Source organism: Capricornis sumatraensis, unplaced genomic scaffold (genome assembly GCF_032405125.1).
Source record: "Capricornis sumatraensis isolate serow.1 unplaced genomic scaffold, serow.2 scaffold1, whole genome shotgun sequence".
NCBI classification, from domain to species: Eukaryota; Metazoa; Chordata; class Mammalia; order Artiodactyla; family Bovidae; genus Capricornis; species Capricornis sumatraensis.
Window position 1 is genome coordinate 3,153,690 of NW_027184612.1, and position 22,428 is coordinate 3,176,117.

The following is a 22,428-nucleotide window of genomic DNA, read 5'->3' on the forward strand; positions in this document are numbered from 1 at the left end:
ATTTTTGGAGTACTCCATCCTTTCACTGAGATTCTGAAGAGAAAATTATTTCAAATGAGTGTGATCATAAACTATTATTACCTAGAACTAAAAATGCATATGTGTCATGGGGTCATTACAATGAGTTACAAGAAATGCCCACTCATATTACATATAATGGGAAAAAATGTCTTTAAAATTAACAGAGTTCAGATGTTGACTAGAGCAACCATCAAACAACTCTTAAAAATAAAATATAATGATTTAGTGTGTAGACAGCTGTACTGGCGCTGAGTAATCTCCATTTGCAATAATTACCCGGTTCTGTGATCAAATTTCCTTCTCTCAGTACTATTCCCCCTGGATATTGATATGCTCATCTGTGTTCATGCAGATTAATGGATATTAAATTGTAATGATCAGATTAGAGATTTGTCTGATAATTTAAGAATGGAAATGTACTTTGAATGCTATTTAGTTACTCTTAGAGTTTGAATAATGTGAAATATTCATTTACAATTCAGATTATTTACAGCTACATCAAACACTGGGGCAGAATATGTGATAGATGCTTAGAATTATGATTTGAATCTGAGAAAATAATTTTCAAATAAATTTCTGTGTAGTGTCCATTCAACCAAATAGAATTAACATTAAATAACCCTCATTGGAGAAGGCAGTGGCATCCCACTCCAGTACTCTTGCCTGGAAAATCCCATGGATGGAGGAGCCTGGTAGGCTGTAGTCCATGGGGTTGCTAAGAGTTGGACACGACTGAGTGACTTCAGTTTCACTTTCACTTTCATGCATTGGAGAAGGAAATGGCAACCCACTCCAGTGTTCTTGCCTGGAGAATCCCAGGGACGGGAGAACCTGGTGGGCTGTCGTCTCTGGGGTCGCACAGAGTCAGACACGACTGAAGCGACTTAGCAGCAGCAGCAGCAGCAACACTCATGGGGAATTCTTAATTAGGTATTTCACAAATATTTACTGAATAAAGGCAACTTCTGACTATTTCATCTTGGTATAAGTTAAATAAAATTTTGTGACCTAGTCCACAACTGTAATCACCATCCATAATTTTGTGCTTATATGAAAATATGCCTTTAATTCTAAACAACTGACTCATCAATGAATTTTGGGGACGTAACATACTTAGCCTGAAGAAAAGAATACACAGATATTATTTAATAGCTGCTTAATTATTTAGATGCATGTTATTGGAATACATGTATTAGTTATGACTTAAAAAATTTCCAAAGGTAGTTGATAGGTATAAGAAGGAAATTTTTGATCAAATTAAGAAAATTTCCCAACAGGCAGAGCTGACCAGTTAGACCCACTGCTTTGGATAGGAGTGGCTCTCCCATTGAAGTAGATTCTTAAGAACAGGTCAGATAGCCTCTTAGCAATGACAGTATATAGAGAAACTCTGTCTGGAAAGAGCATTTAGACTTAGTTGCTAAGGCTTTGCCATTTTCAGTTGCCAGAATAAGCCTTTGGGATTGTCTGTGGGTTTTATTCAACTCAACTACCAGTTATTTTCATTAACATAGCGTTGACACTTATTTGTGTGGTAACACATCACCACATTTGAGAAGAGGGATATCTGGTGGATGAAATAAGCAAAAGAAGAGGGGTTTTAATTTCATATTTATATTTTAACTATTTTTGACATTTCCACTGATTTTTTCCGGGAAAAAAATTATCAATCTATCTATATAAATATATAGCTGACAAGTTCAGTTCAGTTCAGTCGCTCAGTCATGTCTTCGTGGACTGTAGCACGCCAGGCCTCCCTGTCCATCACCAACCCCTGGAGTTTATTCAAACTCATGTCCATTGAGTCGATGATGCCACTCAACCATCACACTCTCTGTCGTTCCCTTCTCCTCCCGCCTTCAATCTTTCCCAGCATCAGGGTCTTTTCAAATGAGTCAGTTCTTTGCATCAGGTGGCCAAAGTATTGGAGTTTCAGCTTCAACATCAGTCCTTCCAATGAATATTCAGGACTGATTTCCTTTGTAGCAATAACTATTTATAATCAGGTGATTTGGGTAAGATAATTGTTTCATCTAGTCCTTTAATATTTATCAAATTAATGCCTTTTTAGTAATTTTTCTTTCATCAATTCAGATTAGGCTCTTTGAAGATGAGTTTGCTTGTAAAACATAAGCATGTAATCTTCTTGGCTACCAATTAAGATTTGTTTTTTTTTAAGCCCAGTCATTCAGCAGAAGGAATGGCATACACACAAACAGAAAATACCCAATTGTCTAAACTATAAATACAACTGTTTTATTTGTCTTTACCGAGATATTCATGTGATTTATTGGCTCTCATAAATTTGAAATTAATTTAAATATTCAAATAGAGTAATACATTTCCTTATGGGTATAAGGTAATTTTGTATCCACTAAAGAAAGAACAAGATAGCAGCAATTTAGAGGCAGCTTGCCTGAATTAATAAAATGAATCCAATTCTATTGACTAAAATGACTACCCAATTCCTTAGCGATGTTTTTCATCATTAATATCTACACATATATAAGGAAGTGCTAGGAGCATCACTCTTGAGAGCGGTGTGCTATGTGCTAAGTTGTCTGGATCTTTGTGACCCCATGGACTATAGCCTACCAGACTCCTCTCTCCATGGGATTCTCCAGGCAAGAATACTGGAGTGGGTTGCCATGCCCTCCTCCAGGGGATCTTCCTGACCTAGGGATCGAACCCCTGTCTCTTATGTCTCCTGCATTGGCAGGCAGGTTCTTTACTGCTAGCACACCTGGGAAGCCCCTGACATTCTATTCTCTGTATCCACAAGAGAGAATACTGAAGGCACTTAAATACACAGTGAGTGAATCTCTTCACATCCATCTTAGCTGGGAGTGATTTCACCCTTCCTTGAGCACTCAGAGCTCTATGACTATATACTTTTTTGGGGAATAAGAATTGATGTACCTCTCCTTCCCAACCATTCATTCACTCACTCACTCATTCATTCACTTTCAATGTCAGGCTCTGTGCAAAACACAAATGTATTTTGCAAGGTATCTTCCTTCTATAGATCTTCAGGTATAAGAAGGAAGATACTGTCCCTCTGTTGCTTTGGACAAAATACAACCTCAAATGTATTTTGTAGAATACATGCTGCCGCTGCTAAGTCGCTTCAGTCGTGTTCAACTCTGTGCGACCCCATAGACAGTAGCCCACCAGGCTCCCCCGTCCCTGGGATTCTCCAACCCACTGGAGTGGGTTGCCATTTCCTTCTCCAATGCATGAAAGTGAAAAGTGAAAGTGAAGTCGCTCAGTCGTGTCCGACTCCTAGTGACCCCATAGACTGTAGCCTACCAGGCTCCTCCATCCATGGGATTTTCTAGGCAAGAGTACTGGAGTGGGTTGCCATTGCCTTCTCCGGTAGAATACATGGATAAGTTAGTAAATTACTAACTTTTCTGAGTATTTCTTCCTAACATATTTTAACCTCATTCCCTCCCCTTTTACTTCAGTCTCATATACTGATTTCATAAAAGTTATAAAAATCATTTAACATTTGTTGGGCATTCATTATGGTCAGTCACTGTCCTAAATATATATGTCATTTGATTTCATACTCAAAATAACCTTATAAAGCAGAATTTCTAAAAACATTAAATACTTATTCTTTAAAATGAGGAAATGGAGGTTAGGTAATTTGTCCAAGGTAGGTGAGTTGGTAGGTAACCAAGCCAGTGCTTGAACTCAGGTAGTTTCCAGTCCCAGAGATGGCTCTTTTAATGACTGCATCTATCGTAACTCTATTAATGGCCCTTTGGAAAAACACGCAGACACAAAACTACAAATTAATTAAGTAATTTTAAATACCAGTGAGAATGAAAATGGATAGTATGGTTATTTTACAAAAATATTTAAGTATGCTAAGAGACAATCCAGGAGATGGAAACAAGAACATTCAAAGTCCTATAAGAAAAGCCAGAAAAATGTAGCAGGTAGAGGTTAAGAATGCAGCCTTGGGAAGGAGTCTGGGTTCACATCCCAGATCCATTACTGACTAGATGTGGAACGTTATAGGCAACTACTTAACTGCTAATCTGCCCTTGTTTCTCTAATCTGAAAAGAGGAAGGATAAGAGAACCCACTCTGGAAGTATTTGTGAGGATTAAAGAAGTTAATATGTATCAAATACTCAGAAGACGACCAGCACGAAATGGCACTGATACTGTTATTGCTGTATTTCATCATGTTGAAAACACCCTCCATCATACAATGACATATTTTTTGTGTAACCTGATAGAAGAAGTGTTTATTATAAAATGCAAGATGCTATCACGTTGGAAACACATCATAATGTTAGAGATGTTGAAATGTTTTTTAAAAAAGTATGTCTTAAAATTGATGAAACACCATTTTATTATTATAGACAGAATAGAGAAGAAAAAAGAAGCCATTTGAGAGAATTAAATGTTTGAGTACATTAACAGTTTCTTTTTTTTTCAATACTAATTTTTACTTTCTCTTCATTATTTTTTCAAATATTTTGTGCCTGATCATCAGCTTTTAGTCTCATTGATGTGGGAATACTACTTTTGCTTAGATTTAAAAGCTAGTTGCTGGTGCACCGGTTAAGACTTCGTGCTCACACTGCAGAGGGCACAGGCTCAATCCCTGGTCTGGGGAGTAAGATCCTCCATGCTTTGTGGCGTGCCCCACTACTTCCCCACCTCCTGCCGAAATTACCTGCTGTGCTCAGTCCTCTGAAGAAAGACAGAAGGCTCTAGAAGGACCAGAGACAATGTCCGAGTGTACGAATATGAAGGGGTAAAGAGTTGAAGAGTGTGCGGATACTTAGGTTTTTCAAATCGGTATCCAAAACTACCTGGCAAATATGAGAATCAGAAAAATGTAAGGGGTTGAAAAATTCAATCAGGTATCAAAATGAGTTGTCAGATTTAAGAAAAACCCATTAATCAGATTATTCATTCAACAGATATTAAGTTAACCAGTGTGAACTCAAGATGTTTTATGTGCTACATGCAGGACATAAAAAGAACAAACAAACAAATAAGGCATTGTCAATTACAGGAAGAAAAATACCTAAGAGAAATTTTAAATTAAAAGTATGTTTAAAAATAACATAGTTAACTGTGACCATAACATAGTTTTCCTGTTGCTAGCATAATGCTTTCCTGATTAATAGTACATTATTTCCTTTTATACTGTGATTCCTATCAGAAATACTTAGCACTCATCCAGCAGAAATTGGAGACCTACTCAGGAGAGGCTCACTCCATATTGAAGTTAAGCTAAGGTCCTTCATGGAACTCAAGTCAGCCCCAGAGGAGGCGTCAGTTAGGTTGTGAGAATTGAGAAGAGGCAGAGTCAGTGTGGCGGAGTGGAATAGATATTAGACTAGGGGTCCAAGTATTATAAGTAAATTCTAGGAGCAGCTTTATAACAAGCTAGTTGTGTGTCACTGCAAATTACCTTATCCTTCTGGGCTTCTGTCCCCTTGTTCATACAAAGCACAGACTGAATTTAGGACTTTAAATTCCCTTCCATCTTGCACTCTTCAATTTTCTGATATTGTTTTACAGGATGAGAGAGGCAGGGAAGTGGCTGCTGTCAGATGCTAAGCTTGGAGTACATGCTTTACGATTTATCTGATTTATTGGTAGGATCTTAGGGCTCTTAAAAGCAGGTCTGTCCTCATGGGATATTACCTTGGCAAACACATCCTCTATGGACCTGATAACAATTCCTGACCACTGTTCTGGAGCCCGCTGCCTCCACGCCTCATCTCATTTATTCCTTGCTACAGCCCTCTGCGGTGTGTGTTATGACTTTCATTTTATAAAGGAGATGCAGAAACACAAAAAGATTATTAATAATGATAGTAACAATTATTTGTGCTTACTATCTGCAATGACTGCACTAAAGATTATTCGTATATTAACTCACCCAATCCTCACACCCACCTTATGAGGAAGAAAACTGAAGTCGCCCAGACTTGTCTGACTCTTTGTGACCCCATGGACTGTAGCCTGCTAGGCTCCTCCGTCCATGGGGTTTTCCAGGCAAGGATACTGGAGTGGGTTGCCATTTCCTTCTCCAGGGGAATCTTCCCAACTCAGGGATCGAACCCAGGTCTCCTGCATTGCAGGCAGACTCTTTACCGTCTGAGCCACCAGAGAAGCCTCTGAAGAAGAAGGGTCTTCTCTAATTTCCAGATTCACAGCTGAAACATCCAGTGATTAAATAACCTACTCATTTGAGACAGGCTGGGTCCTGGGACCTGGCACCCTTTACTGAATTGCTGGAGCCTGCACAAACATCTCTTGGAGCAACAAAATACAAAGAAATTATAAGGGACTGAAAACAACTGCTTGCATGTACAGTGGGGGCAAAGTATGAACAATAAGATACAAAAGGGCCAAAATCCACCTGCTTCTTCTCAGGTGCCAGGAGCAAAAGTCTGGTACCATGCGTGATTGTTGCACACAGTACCAGGAAGGTGGTGGGCAGACCACTTAGGCCACCCCTCTGTCTGACTGCCTATCACCCACCCTCACCCCCTTTAAGGGTCTTGTTTGCCTCCTGTCAAAGAGTGAGCGAGAGCACCTGTTACTTGATTCTCCTCCCTCGTGCTATAGCACGAGTCCCAGTAAAGCCTTGCCTGAATTTCTCATCTGGCCTGTTAACAATTACTGCTGCATAAAGAGTCCAAGAACCTGGGTTGGTAACAATGTCACATGGTTGGTACTAAAGAAACAGGATTCAGACTTCAGCAGTCCAAGTGCAGGATCTAGTACTCACCCACTGCACGTTCTTCTTACAAACAGGCAGACAACTAGTAAGAAAAGTAGGGAAGCCTGTGGCTCAGATGGTAGGGAATCTGCCTGCGGTGCGGGAGACCTGGGTTTGATCCCTGGGTTGGAAAGATCCCTGGAGAAGGAAATGACAACCCACTCCAGTATTCTTGCCTGGAGAGTCTCATGGACAGAGGAGTCTGGCAGGCTACAGTCTATAGGGTCGCAAAGAGTCGGACACAACTGAACGACTAACACACATGATAAGAAAAGTAGGAATTCAGAATTGACTCCAAAACATAGACTTTTAACATCTATTAAGCAATATTGCCTTGTCTCCTTGCCAGACCACATTCTTCTCCTAGTTTATCTGTGTCTCTGGCCTTCCCATATAAATTCTCCAGTAGCTCAGACAGTAAAGAATTAACCTGCAATTTAGGAGACCTAGGTTCACTCCCTGGATCAGGAAGATCTTCCAGAGAAGGGGATGGCTACCCACTCCAGTAGTTTTGCCTGGAGAGCCCCATGGACAGAGGAGCCTGGAGGGTTACAGTCCATAGGATCACAAAGAGCTGGACATCACTGGGCAGCTAAGCAGACACTCTGGGCTTCTCACCTACCTTTACTCAGTTTTGGTGTCTGACCTGACTTATGACATAGCACCAAACCCAATTATGCTTTTGCTTCTTGTATAGGACTCTGTCGTCCATTGTGCTCACCCCAGAACAAGATGGCATTCTATCCTATCCCTGGCTTCTGTTTCTAACATAGCATGAGAGTTCTTGGCTATCAGGCTTGCTATAGGACCAAAGTCAAGTCAGCCAGCAATGCCCTTACCAAATATGAACCATATGGATCACATAGGCTTATGAACAAAGTTTACTATAGACCAACAAGGGGGAATGATAACAAGCATAACATTCCAAGTTTACAAGTGTTTCTATCCTTCATTTTTGTATATCAGAAAGTAAAATATAGCGCTCACTCTCTCTCTCTCCATCTCTGTATTTTCAGAGTGATTCAACAATAAACCTCTAAAATTCCAATAGCTAAAATGTCATTACTATCACTATTGGAGTTAGAGTTCTATCAAATCTTAAAACTTGGAAACATCTGAATCGTTTCTGTTTTTACATTCTATTAATAAAATTGCATACTGGTGATTAGTGATAATTATTTTGTAGCCATACATTGGGAAGGAATTACTTATCCTCCCCTGCCCTTGCCTTGATTACATACAATTCCCCAGCTTGACTGGTACGGATTTCTTAGGAATCTCATTCAACCTCTGTGTGATACTGAGTGATATTACAAGCTTGCAAAGAGAAGTGGAATTACTAACAAGGAAAATGCAGAGCAAAACCAGCTGCTCCTACCAATGTAATCTAGCGATCTACGTTTTACAAAATCAGAGTAGCACAAGGACATACACTGCATTTCAGTTTCATGGGTCTACTCTGTGCCAAGCGCCCTTTACATCTTTTTGACTGAAGTAGTAGGTGCATCTTCACGAGATCCTCAGAGTCTTCAATGTCCATAGAAGCAAGCATATGCTCACTGCTGCATATGCAGACAAAGCACTCTCAGCTCATTTATTCAAGCTCCTTAGCTCACATTTCTTTGGTAAGGACTACCAACCGATGATTTGTTTGCTGTTTCCTTTTATGAATCATACAAAATCTGACCTTGTATCTGGGCACTTGAGTGTAGCGCTTGCCTCTGGATCCAGAGTGCCTGGTCTGAATTTCAGCCCTGCCACTTGATGACTATATGACTGGGCAAACTACTTAACTCTTGGTGCGTCCATCCTCTTATATATAAAATGCAGATGGCAAGATGCACCTCCAACTATAAGAGTCTGTTGTGAAAATTAAACAAAGTAATATTTGTAAAATACTGAAAAGAGCAGTACATAGATATATAGTACATAAATATTAGCTGTTATTTTTAAACCACGACGTACACTAATACAGATGGGGTGCAAACTCAGACTAGTTCTGGGGCCAGAAACTTAAAATAAAGGACTTAGGATGGGGGCCCAGGGAAAAACTGAAGGGTACATACTCTACCTAAAATCTTCCAAATTCTAACTGTGTTTTAAAGCACTGTAAAATCCAAACAAAGCACATCTGCTGTTAAACTTGGCCTTGTATAGAGAAATGTGGGCTAAGAAATTCTTCCATGAGGGCTACAAAAAATATTCTAGCCCTCTGCAGAATTAAAGAATTTCAGTTTAAACTTAAAAAAAAAAAATGTTGTGATGATTGTTTTTACATTCAGGAAGATGAAACTATAAAACCATCAAATGTAGGATTGCAGCTTAGACACCAACCCAAGAGCAATAATCATTATGTAATATCAGTAAAAGGTTTACTAGTGTAACTCGAGCTGGCAGGGCCAACCTTAACTAGGGCAGCTGGGGGAGCTGTTGAGGAAAAGCACTTTTGAAATGAAGTAACTTCTATAACATCCACAGTCGACAGTGACTGGTAACCTTGGGGCCATGAGAAACACTGTAGGAATGCAAACTGATCTGGGGAGTGACTAACAGCCCACAGCTCTGTCTGCTCTGCAGACAGACACCACCAAGAAGGCTGCAAGGCTGGAGAGGAGGAACATGGGTTTAGCAACCAGAAGTCATGCATCCCAGCTCCAGTTAACGGTCAGTCTTGAGTAAGCCTCATTGCCTCTCAGAGCTTCTGTTATCTATAAAAAAGATGATCAGTTTTGTCCTGACTACTTCATTGAGATACTTTAAATATCAAGTAAAATCAGGGTGTGAAAATGGTTTGGCGACTGTTAAGTACTGTATGAATATAGTTGTTTTTTTTTTTTTTTTTTTTTTTTAAGGATTTCAGGCCAAATTCCATTTAAACAACAAGAAAGCACTGCCTGTGGAAACCTTCATATAACAATGTGTTCTAAGACACCGCCATGTCGTATTTGCACTGGAAATACTTGATACAACTGAAGCTATGACAGGCAGTTGGAGATAATCCGCTGAAGTTGCTTGTTATAGAATGAAATCTGTGTACTTTAGCAAAAAGAGGAAAATTTTCCTCCATAACCCACAGTATTTTTCACTCCCAATATTTTTTCTCTTCAGGCAACTATTTTAAAACAATTTAGGAAAGGACATACTTTTAAAAAATTATTTTCAAGACTCAGTTCTTTGAATTCATTCATATTCATGTGCTCATTGAAACTCAAGTATCATGAGTCACTTAAAGGCCCAGGCTCTGGGAATATATTGATTAAAAGATATAACCTTTGCATGTAATTAGTGTCATTTATGGTGAGGAGACAGACGTTGTTGGCTTTGCCAACAGTGGCAGGCCAATTGCAAACGCTACAGTGAAGGTACGTGAAAGAAAGAACAGGAGCACAGAGAAAGGACAAACTGGGGTACGAGGAGTGAGAAGGCATTTTCCAAGCTGGTAGATGCAGCCATATATACAAAAGGGCAAGTAAGAAGGAGCGTGGTGGCTTCTCCCCATGAGTAGTTCAGTTTAAGCAGAGCACAGGAATGTGAGACTTAGAGGGGATGGAACTGGATACATTTTCAGGGCCGAAATGGTGGAAGACTGCATGTGGTATACAAGCAGTATTTAATGGTGAACTCCTGAAGACTTTCGAGTAATATGAACAGATTGCCCATGAGAATAATCTCTTGAGCAATAACAGAGATCACATCTGAAGTCAGGAATGCCAGTTTGAAGGTTATAGCTCTAAATGAGCAGGAAATTATAAGTCCTTAACCGTTAAAACTGCAGTTAGGGTGGCAAAGCGTATATGGATTAGAATTACTTAGAGCTGGTGTTCAATGTGAGATGGAGTCGGCAAGCAAGGTGGGGAGGAGAGAGAAAGAATCTACTGTCATTCTGTAGTTATGTTTTGGGCAACTGAGTGGATTTTTTTCTTTTTACCAAAACAGGGAATAATAATCAGGCAAATGGGAGAAATACAAGGGATATGAATTTAGAAATACATGGGATTGACTACCTTTGAGGTACTTGTGTAACATCTGAAGGGAGATTTCGATGAAGGAGTCGAATGACCAAATAACTGTAAGTGGTGGTTCATTCTGGGGCTGTAGAGAAGAATCTGTTGTGGAGATATACATTTGGAAAGCCATTAGCAAATAGGTATTTGATATCTTGGCTTTCCCTAGGTAGCACAGTGGTAAAGAATCTGCCCTGCTAACACAGGAGTTGCAGGTTTGATCTCTGGGTCAGGAAGATCCCCTGGAGAAGGAAATGGCAATCCACTCCAGTATTCTTGCACTGGAAACCCCATGGACAGAGGAGCCTGGTGGGCTGCAGTCCATGGGGTCACAAAAGAGTCAGACATAACTCAGTGACTAAACAAACTGTACATTTCCAGTGGCTCTATGTACAGATATATTGTCGAGCAACTCTCACCATCATCCATCTCCCAGATTTTTCACCTTCTTACTGAAACTCTATCCTGAGTGACTGAACACACACATACACACCCACACATCTTGAGTGAAAATGATATCGAATAGAGATATGTGTGTGTATTAAGTTGCCTCAGTCGTGTCTGACTCTTTGCAATCCTATGGACGATAGCCCACCAGGATTCTCTGTCCACTGGATTCTCCCAGCAAGAATACTGGAGTGTGTTGCCATGCCCTCCTCCAGGGGATCTTCCCAGCCCAGGGATCGAGCCCATGTCTCCTGCATTGCAGGCAGATTCTTTTCGGTCTGAGTCACCAGAAGTTTGGGGACACATAAAAGTCTAGTTAAGTTGATAAGACTTAAATTAGGGAGACAGGAAAAAAATCTACGCAAAACCTAGAAAGCAAGACCACTGTTTTTTGACAATAGGCTGCTAGATAAAAGCCTGTGGGGCACAGAAGAGGAGCCAGAAGGAGCCGGAGGTTGGTGGCATTTACTACGTCACGGCAGCTGCGGAGCGTGCTGCTCAGATCTGCCTTTAAGAGAAAACCTGCTGCTGACCGTCTCCAGCTCTGTGCTTTCACCAGAGGTTCATGCGGAGGTTATTTTCTGGCCTTACCACTCCAGTCAACCACCGGGCTCAGCAGGAGCAAAAAAGCCAGGCCCTTCCTGCCCAACACGGGACTCTCTAGACAATCTTTTCTATGGGTGCTCATCCCATCAGCCTGGCTGAGCCCTGCTCAGAGCTGCACTTCACTCTGAGGCTCTTCTTAGCCAACCCTGCCTTATTACTCTCTCTCATTTCACAGGGGTGGTCCTACAAACTGCTCTGTTCTTTTACTCTAGTTTCCTAGTTAATTCTCACTCCAATTTTCCGCAAATACTATTTCTAAAATTCTTTTATTGTTCTCAAAAGTTCTCTTCTCATCAGTGATATTAAATCAGACAGAACTCGCCTAGAATCCCACTATCCTACCAGACTGGTGCCCTATCGTCCATTGTGGGCTCTCCTTGGTCTTTTATAGTGGTTCTAATTAAAATCACGTTCTTTCTTCTGCTGATGCTGTTAAGTTGCTTCAGTTGTGTCCGACTCTGTGCGACCCCATAGACAGCAGCCCACCAGGTTCCACCGTCCCTGGGATTCTCCAGGAAAGAACACTGGAGTGGGTTGCCATTTCCTTCTCCAGTGCATGAAAGTGAAAAGCGAAAGCGAAGTCATTCAGTCAGGCCCAACCTTCGAGACCCCATGGACTGCAGCCTACCAGGCTCCTCCATCCATGGGATTTTCCAGGCAACAGTACTGGAGTGGGGTGCCATCGCCTTCTCCGGTTCTTTCTTCTGCAGAGGAACAAACCCTCTGCCAAGAGCGCTGGCTTCTCAGAAATGCTGCACTAGCCCCTTTCTCTTGATTCAGTCTTAATCTCTTCATCGCTCATGATTGCTTTCCTTTCTGTATTAGAACCTTGTTGGGAAAAATGTTTCCTCTACCCCTCTAGGTTCTTCTGGCTAGTTTAGTGATTAAATTGCCATAAGGCAGATTAGGAGGAGAAAAATCACACTTTAATTTCATATGTAGAAATATGAACACAGAGAAATGGCCAAAGCAGGCAGCTTTTATACCTTTAAGACAAAGAAATAATTCATTTGTCAAGAACTGACAAGATAAAGAAACTTAGGCTTGGGTACTCGTTAATGAAGAATCTAAGTGAAGTTCATTCACACAGCCTTCTGGACCTTGAACTCTCTATCTGTCTGGTGATAAGAAAATATTTCTATCTCCTGGTGAGGAAGAGTACCTTTCACAGGAGAGATTTATTTTCTACTTTCAGGGGGTCAGTGTATTCATCGTGGCACATAAAAATGTTTTATAAATATTCATCAAATAAATGAGACTCAGATGTGGTAGGATTTAGGGCAAGACTATAGCAAACTAAGAAAGCTCCATACAAGAAGCTCCTCTTGGCCTAGTAGGAAATGAAAGGAGAGATATCCACATGAGGAGAAAATGCCAGCTAGAAAGAAAGACTAAAAGAAATCTCAGAGCAGAATCTCTAAGGGTATTTGTTAACATTACTGTTAACCAATTCCTTGCCATGGGTTTCTGTACAATTATTTTCACATGTGGTCTTTCCCATTCCTAGAATTGATAAGTATTTAATTTTGAAATTCCCAAATGTTTTCATATGGTGTCTTTAAAGTTGAACTTGAGAAACTGCCCAGCAAATGGAAAATAGGATAAGCTTTTATAGAGGTCATCAGTCAGATTATGAAATCTATAAAACCATAAGGCTGTAAAACCATAAGGCTGGGCTGCTCTGCTCCAAATATCCTTGTGGAGATTGAATTCCAATGGCATCCATGCAGATCTCCCAAGGCCTTGTGGAATGACTGGGATTGATCTCAGTCTGGGCTGTGTTCTGGGTTACACTGTACCCCTTTAGGTCACACAGAGACCCTTGTTTAGTCTGGGGTTGGGTAAGCAAATTATGGTCCTCTGCCTACAGGAGTTATGATCCTGTTGAAGGGCCATCAATCTCTTTCATTGTACAAGAACTCCAAACACATCACTGTGCCCATAAACAGATGACTTTAATTGGCTACTGCCTTCCAAATCTAGTTCTTAAGGAATAAAAATTGGATTTCAAAACCAGGATGTAAACTTAAATTCAAAATAGGGTGATCCTCAGACTGTCAAGCTCTTTTAAGGAAGAATTTTAAACAGAATGACATCTGGCCAGAGGGTGGGGGCACAAGGCAAATAAATCAGGATTGCTCATGATCAGAACTTTCTTTACCACACCAATCCAGTCAGCATGACAAAGTTCACGTTTAGTGATGGAGAAAGTAGGGCGATTGTCCACAGTCCCCATGGGAAAGGTGAAGCCGTGTGCAAAAATTTATAAGTGCTTGAAAAATCTCCAGGGCTTACTTAAAAAGCAGTCTTTTTCAGAACTTCGCAGCCCTGGAAAAGTTACGTTTTGGTGACATACATAAGCCTCAGTTTCTTCATCTGTAAAATGAAGAGAGTGATGCCTTTTGTACAGATGTACAGGTATTACAACTAGTGCTGTTTGGTGTGCAATAACTAGTAGAATAATCATTTGTATTAAAGAAGGGAACGAAGACGGTTAGGGAATTCAAAGGGTAAAAACTAAAGAAATTATATAGTTAACTTCAGAATAATAAAGTATACCAGCCAGTCTATCTGTTGCTTTATTTATCAAAGACTTTTATTATTTCTTAATAAAATTAATTTTAATTAATCAATTAAAAGAGCAATTAATTGATCTTTTCTTTCTAAAAAAATCAATTAATTGATCTTTTATAATAGTATCTCATTTGGGATCTAAAAAATGTTCAACTTTATTGCAGCAATTGATGAGTAAGTAAACATAAAAGGAAGATAGAAATATGATGGCATGAGGACTGGTCTAGTGTGAAGACTGCTACAGGATATGTCTTTTTGTCAACCAATTGACCTATGGCCTACTTGGGGTCTGGGCTTCCCAGGTGGCACTAGGGGTAAAGAATCTGCCTGCCAGTGTAGGAGATGGAAGAGACATGGGTTCAATCCTTGGGTTGGGAAGATCCCCTGGGGCATGAAATGGCAACCCACTCCAGTATTCTTGCCTAGAAAACTCCATGGAAAGGGGAACTGGCAGGCTACAGTCCATGGGGTCGCAAAGAGTTGGACACAACTGAGCACATGTGCTCATCTAAGACTACTTGGGGCCTAAAACTATTTTTTTGTTTTGCTACACAATTGTAGCTCACAATAGCTTATCCTGTATCTTACTAGCATTGCTCAGAATGAAAATAAAAGATAAACAATGTGCACTGACCAGGAGATGACTATAACTAAATAAAGCCCCACGACTCAACATGACTGTGTATGTTTAAAAAACCAGGCTCCCAGCCTCCTAAAATTAATTAACTCCCTAATAAAAGTTGTCTGCTATCAGAATTACCAATTTACTTTTTTTCAACAATAAATCCATGCCAGTTTTCAATTAAGATTCAAAAAGTCAAGTCCTGATGAGCAAGGAAGTCATAAATGATTTATGAATGTCCTACTTTCATGTAATGTTACATCTATTATTCTACTTTAATCCCCGAGCATGCTTTTTAATTCGTAAAAATTTAATGCCAAGGCAATTGCACAAAGATTATACCCACTCTGAAGGTAGTTATTCCAGGAAGCATATTAAAGAACCAAGAATGCAATCTTTACAAATTTAGCAAGCTGATTCCTAAAATGCCCAATTAAATATTAACAGTTTCTTTTTATTTGACATCCTTTTCAGTCCAATGAATCTAATGAACCAATTGCTATCATTTATTTTTGGTTTATAATAGGGTGAAGTACCTCCGGGTGCTTTTCTTATTTTTTTTTTTTTTCCCATTTAGAATGGAAGGATTCAGGCACATTCACATATTGAAAAACATTCAACACTAAAAACTGTTGAGTCCCAGTTCTGTTCACTGGGAGTTTGTAGCACCTGAAGCTGGCAGAATTCTTGGTTCTTCACTTTGGCCACATGCTATTCGACAATCCCTCCTTCATTAAATTCTGCTGTCATGCTAGGATCCCAGACTAAGGCAACGTTCTGGGCAAGTGTTTTAATGATAGTCTCTCTGAGTTAAAGACAGATGAAGCAAAGTTGTAAGGGTACAACAGGTAACTTCAGAGCCCTCCCAAAATAGCCAAGCCTCAGTAAAATGTTAACTGGGAGCTGGAAAATCAGGCACTGAGGTTCTCCTCCATCTCTCAGTGGCTGCATTATTTCTGCCTAATCATCTTGCATGTAGCCTGACTGGGAGTCTGTCCCTAATCCCAGTATGATCCATTTGCTCCAGCATCTGCTGCCAACTGTAGAGAGACTGTTTCTCTTGATTTGAGTTCTCAAAACAAAAACACCCTGGAGGGCTAGATTGATTTCTTGGGAATGCTCTTTGCAATTGGCCATGTCATAGGTTCCCGGTCAGGTTAAGGATGGGGAATCCTTGGCTTAGAAATCTTTCTGTGGTCCCATCATCTGTAGCCAGGAACAGAGCATCATATGATAAATAAGGTAGCTTTTCCAGGGCTTGTGGGAGGGCATGAACTTGTCTCTATCAGGACTACAATTGCTAACTCATTTAAAGATGCAACATTCATTCATAACTAAGTTCACATAAATGTTAGCTATCATTACCAATGTCACTCATTATCATCATTTATTCATCCATTCAGTAAATATTTATAAATCACTTATTATACACCAGCCACTCTCTGAGACTGTGGACTGTCTTTTTGTGGAATAAACTAGATTCTAAATTTTAAGAAACTGATATACTTATGAAACAGTCTTAGGAAGAAGAAAAGGAGGGTCACTTTTCCCAGTAACAGGTAGAAAATTTTGCCTCCAGTGAAATGGAAATATTAAACTGATGATTAGGAATGCTTGGCCCAGGTGTTCATGTTAGGCTGAAAAAATAAACATCCAAAGGGAGGATCCAACCAATCTGCAAATGTCAGGATGCTGCTGTAGGACAAGATCATTCTCTCCCTTGCATGGATACCCAGGGATTAATACAAAGTGTTCTAGTACAAATAAAGTTACTTCCCTGCCCTAAATGACTGAACAGAAGTTCTCTGATATGCATGTTAATGCTGTGGTTTGAGAATCGTTATTGTACATTCAGATACTCAAACTGCACAGTCCAAGTGGTTAAAATAAATGAGTGAAAAGGCCAGTGTAATTCATGATCAGACAGTGACAGGGACTAAGATGAATGGGAGAGACAGACTCTGTCTAAAGTGGAAAAGTGGAAGCCATTATGCAGCCATTTGAAAACATGGCACTGTGATGCCAGATCTCCCAATTTTTAAATACTCAAAATGCCAGTTTTTACAGAGAACATCCAACTTAAGAAAAAAATGCACATTCAAAATTTATCTACGAGCTGCATCCAGATTGAGGATACCAAATTGCAAGTCCTGTTTGACAGCAAGAAGCCCAAATTGGCTTCGCCACTCACACTCTTGCCTTGAGGAGGTATGCACGAGGGCAACTCTGAATTCTGTGTCTTGCGAGATGCTGGGGCAGTCCTGAGCTGTCCAAAGTGGGATATCATTACCAGTGGAGCAATCACCAGGAACAGCGGCTGTGGTATGCTGAATAATGGACCCCCGGTGATGCCAACATCTTCATCCTATGAATGTGACTTTACAGAGCAAAAGGTTATTTGCAGATATGATTCAGTTGAATATTTTGAGATGGGAAATTATTCTGGATTTTCCAGATGAGATCAGTGTAATCACAAGAGTTCTATGAGAGATAGGCAGGAAAGTGAAGGATGGCTGGGTCAGAAAGATGCCATTGCCAGAAGAAGGTCATCAGTCAAGGAATGCAAGAGGCCACTAGAAGCTGGAAAAGGCAAGGAACTATTTCTCCCCTAGAGCCTCCTCTAGAAGGAACCAGCCCTGTAGACTCCTTGACTTTATCCCAGTAAGACTGATTTTAGACTTCTGACCTCCAGAATTATATGATAATACAAGAGTGTTGTTCTAAGCCACTATGTTTTTGGTGATTTATTGCACACCCATAGGCAGCTAATACAGCAACATGGAACTTTCCAAGGAGTCAGGCATTCTCTTCTGGACCAAAGAGAATGCTGTGGGAGAGTTAGAGACAGAATTTTTCACAGATCCAGGGCATGAATTTCAGAGCTTCCTAGCACTAAGGGAATCTACTATCTATTAGAAAGCCCTTGATTTTCCTTGCACAAATAATTCTCTTGCTAGAGCCCAAGGAAGATAGTTACCAGTCATCTCCAATCCTGATCAGACCTTTCCCAAAGCCCACAGATGAGAGGAAACCCAGAGCCACATGGTGGAAAGAACACTATCTTTAAAAGTCAAACGAGATACGTTCTGTGTGACAACTTCTGTGAGCCTCGATGTCATTATCTGTAAAATGAGAATAATAATATGACACAGATTTAGGAACTAGAGGGATGAAAAGCCTCTACCACGGCCTTATGAATAGTGGGAGCCCAATACATGGTTATTCCTTTATTGTTACCCTATATTCTCTAGATTCACCATGATCACAACGTTGAGTTTTCTACATATCCTTAGTGAACCAGCAGCTCAATAGAAACAACAAAAAAAACCTTTAATTGTGGTCTTCATACTCTATTCCCTCAAAGACAGGGGTAACAGATACTGCCATCACTGTGAACATAGTACATTTATAGTACAACCTCCTATCACTAGAATATTAGAAGCATGAGAAACTTCTAGAAAAGTCCACTGTCCTTAAGCCATCCTGACAACCACCATGTCCAATACACACAGTGTGTTACTGCTGCTGCTGCTGCTTAGTCACTTCAGTTGTGTCCGATTCTGTGCGACCCCATAGAAGGCAGCCCACCAGGCTCCCCCGTCCCTGGGATTCTCCAGGCAAGAACACTGGAGTGGGTTGCTATTTCCTTCTCCAATGCATGAAAGTGAAAAGTGAAACTGAAGTCACTCAATCGTGTCCAACTCTTAACGACCCCATGGGCTGCAGCCCACCAGGCTCCTCTGTCCATGGGATTTTCTAGGCAAGAGTACTGGAGTGGGGTGCCATTGCCTTCTCCGCAGTGTGTTACTAGCACCTGTTAAAGAAGGATTTAATTATTGCAGCTTCAGACTACATGCTTATGGCATTCAGCAGCCTTCAGGCTTTGCAAAGATTCACAGTGACATTTCCAGCAAGGTTTTCACAGTTTTATTGCATTAACTGAGCAGAGGATATGTAAAGCAGGGTGCACTCATAGATTTGATGTTGAAAAAAAGCAGGTAAAGGACATGAACAAATTTTGGAACAGATTAAAAATACAACCAATACTTGGGATACAGAGGTTCAGTGGATCTGAACATCTAAAATCAATGTTACAAACCCAAAAGATTTTAGAAGTCAAGCAGGAAACCCAGGGTGTTAAGGATGAGGGACCTGCCATCTGTAGGATTCGGTGCAGAGTGAGCAGCAAGTCCTGCTTGAAAGCTCTGCCCTGGGGTTTCCATCAAAACCCTGGAACCAACAGACTCCTCTGTAGGCTGGCTTCAGTTCACAGACTTGGAGCATGTGCCCCCTGCGGCTAAGGGATGTTTGCTGAAAAAGTCAACAGTAACAAACTCAGTCTAAAGGAAAAGAAGGCTATGGAAGCTATTCGTTTTCAGAGCCACCCCTACAACAAATCACCATCACTCCTCTTAGGTGTCCACACCCTGTACTTCCCATTCTGATTCCTCAGACCTCCCCAGCCGAAGGCCCATTTTAGCCTAACCATGCTGCAGTGGATGGGGTCACAAAGAGTCAGACATGAGTGAGTCACTGAACAACAACACAAGAATATTCCAAGCCTAGGTCACTCTCTCGTGGACAAGATTATGTATCTGAAGCCTCATTGATTCCTTGAGGACAAGGCTGGGAATCCAGAGCCCCACATGTACAACAGTATACATCAAGTCAGGATCAATAAGGCATGCTGCATAAATACATTATTTGGTGGTGCTGTCTAGAAAATGTATATGGGGAATATCTCAGTACCTAGGTATTGCTAAAATATCAAGACTCTATTCACTCCAGATATCCTGGGAATTCAGTGCCGTTATTTGAGAAATTTTTTTTCCACTGGTGGAAGTGTAGACTGTGTAGATGCTAGTGTATATATTTTGGAGCAGGGATTATTTTATCACCTTCTATCACCACCTTGGCTTCATTTTCATAAAGACAATAATAATGGTCAATAGAGAAGCCTGAAAGAGTTCAGAGACGTAACAGCAGAGCTTTCAGAGTGGTACTTTTGAACTTATTTTTGAAAACATAGACTTCATATTTCTGAACAAAAATCAATGGATATAAATTGAATAATCTGATTTTTTAAAAATTTGAATTCATATAGCTACAACCCACTCCAGTACTCTTGCCTGGAAAACCCCATAGATGGAGGAGCCTGGTAGGCTGCAGTCCATGGGGTCACTAGGAGTCAGACATGACTGAGCGACTTCAGTTTCACTTTTCACTTTCATGCATTGGAGAAGGAAATGGAAACCCACTCCAGTGTTCTTGCCTGGAGAATCCCAGGGACGGAGGAGCCTGGTGGGCTGCCGTCTATGGGGTCGCACAGAGTCGGACAGGACTGAAGCGACTTAGCAGCAGCAGCAGCAGCAGCAGCAGCTGTTTCATAAGGACCATAAACAGAATTGACTGGAGTGATATTTAATTTTTTTTAAGTTAGATTTATTTTCTTAAGGTTATTTAAAATGTGGGTATAAGTAAAACTTTACGTTCAGACATAAACATTTTTATTTCATGTTTGTAAAATTTTTACACTCATTTCTATAGAAGGTCATATAGTGACACATAAAATAGGCTTCATGAAGACAGGTGGGTTCAGTGCATAGACACGGGAAAAGATCTGCCTGAATTTGAGTCTTTTCTCCACGATATATTGCCCATCTTAAATGTCTTTCAGAAAAAATGATTGCAGAAACATCCTGATGTTTAACAAATCAACTATCCCATTCCTTTTGGGCAAGGGTAGAGGTGTGACAATGTGTGTGTAGGGGGAAGGGGGTTTCATTCGTGTCCAATTCTTTGCACCCCAATGAACTGTAGCCTGCCAGGCTCCTCTGCCCCTGGAATTTTCCAGGCGAGTATACTGCTACCCCAGGCGATCTTCCCAACCTAGGGACTGAACCTGTGTCTCTTGCTTGTCCTACATGGGTAGGCAGATTCTTTACACACAACCTGGGGAGCCCTAGAGGTGTGACAATAAAAATCTCAAAATAAGGTCGGTAGAGGGCCCGTTCATAGATAGCATCTCAATAAATGGTGGCTATTATAATCCATCCAGAAATTCTTACTACAAGGAATTCAGCACTCATCTTTAAAACAATTTTGTGGGAATCTTCCTGGCAATCCAGTGGTTAAGACTCTGCTTTCACTGCAGGAGATGTGAGTTTGATCCCTGGTCAAGAAATGAAGATCCCACATGCCACATGATGTGGCCAAAAAATAAATCAATACAAAATAAAAATAAAACAGTTTTTGATATCTGACATTTGTGCATAACACAATTATTTCAAAATGTTTTCATACACATTGATTCATTTGCTCATCACCAAAATCCTTGTGAAGGAAACAGAACAGACATTAATATCATAATTTTTCATGAAAGAAATTGAGATTCAGATGATCTGGCTCAAGATGCTTTAGTCCTTGATAAGCTTTAAGTCTCCAGCAAGACATCTCATATTTCTGAACTATCTGCAAAATAAGTGTGTTAGACAGGTAGGTGGTGTGTAAGACTACTTCCTCTACTAGTACTTGTATACATTTAAAGATCAAGTGGTTGAAACAACTCAGACTTCACTGGGTGGTAAACTGATCAGGCTGCCCATTTGTGCCAGAGATTTTACTTGAGATTTTACTCCCTCTTGCTAAGTGCCTAGATGTGATGGAACCATGAGCAAACGCATGCCGATCAAGAAGCCTGGGACAGCTGGGTGTCTAGTGATTTCATTTACAGAGAGAAGTGATTGCTGACTGCATAGGAACCAGAATCCTTTTTTTTTTAAATAAATTTCTTGGGAACTAGAATTCTTAAAACCATTTTCTTTGGAGTAATCTCATCCTGTAGTTAAGCTGGATGAGAGGCCTAGTCTTGAACAGAAGTCAGTTTTGTTGACTCTAAAATCAAAGCAAAAAGAATTGAAATGATCAATGAAAAAAAGAAAAGTCTTTAAGATAGCCGAAGGATTTTCTAACTATGCATGAACCTACGGAACCAAAATATTTGGAATCTTTTGACAAATACTCCATTCCATGGGAGACTATTGTGTGTATAGGAACACACCCAGCATGCCTTCTCTCTCCTTTCGTGAGCCACCTTTGCTATCTTCCACTGCGGTCATTTATCTAGGCTACAATTTTACCATGAGACTATTCCAGGGACATGACAGGAAAGAAAATAAATGTGCCCAGACAGGAACATTCAGAACATATAAAGACCAGAGTCCATGAATTTCAGTGATGCAGTGGCAGGATGCAGGAAGAGTGAGTGACAAACAGAATTTGTCATTAAAGAAGCTGCCAGGATGTCATGATGGAGGTGATCACTCTTTTCTAAGCTGGTCACCTGAGGTTATACATTTTTCTTGCTATGTGATAAGCAGGTTCTGAGTTTAT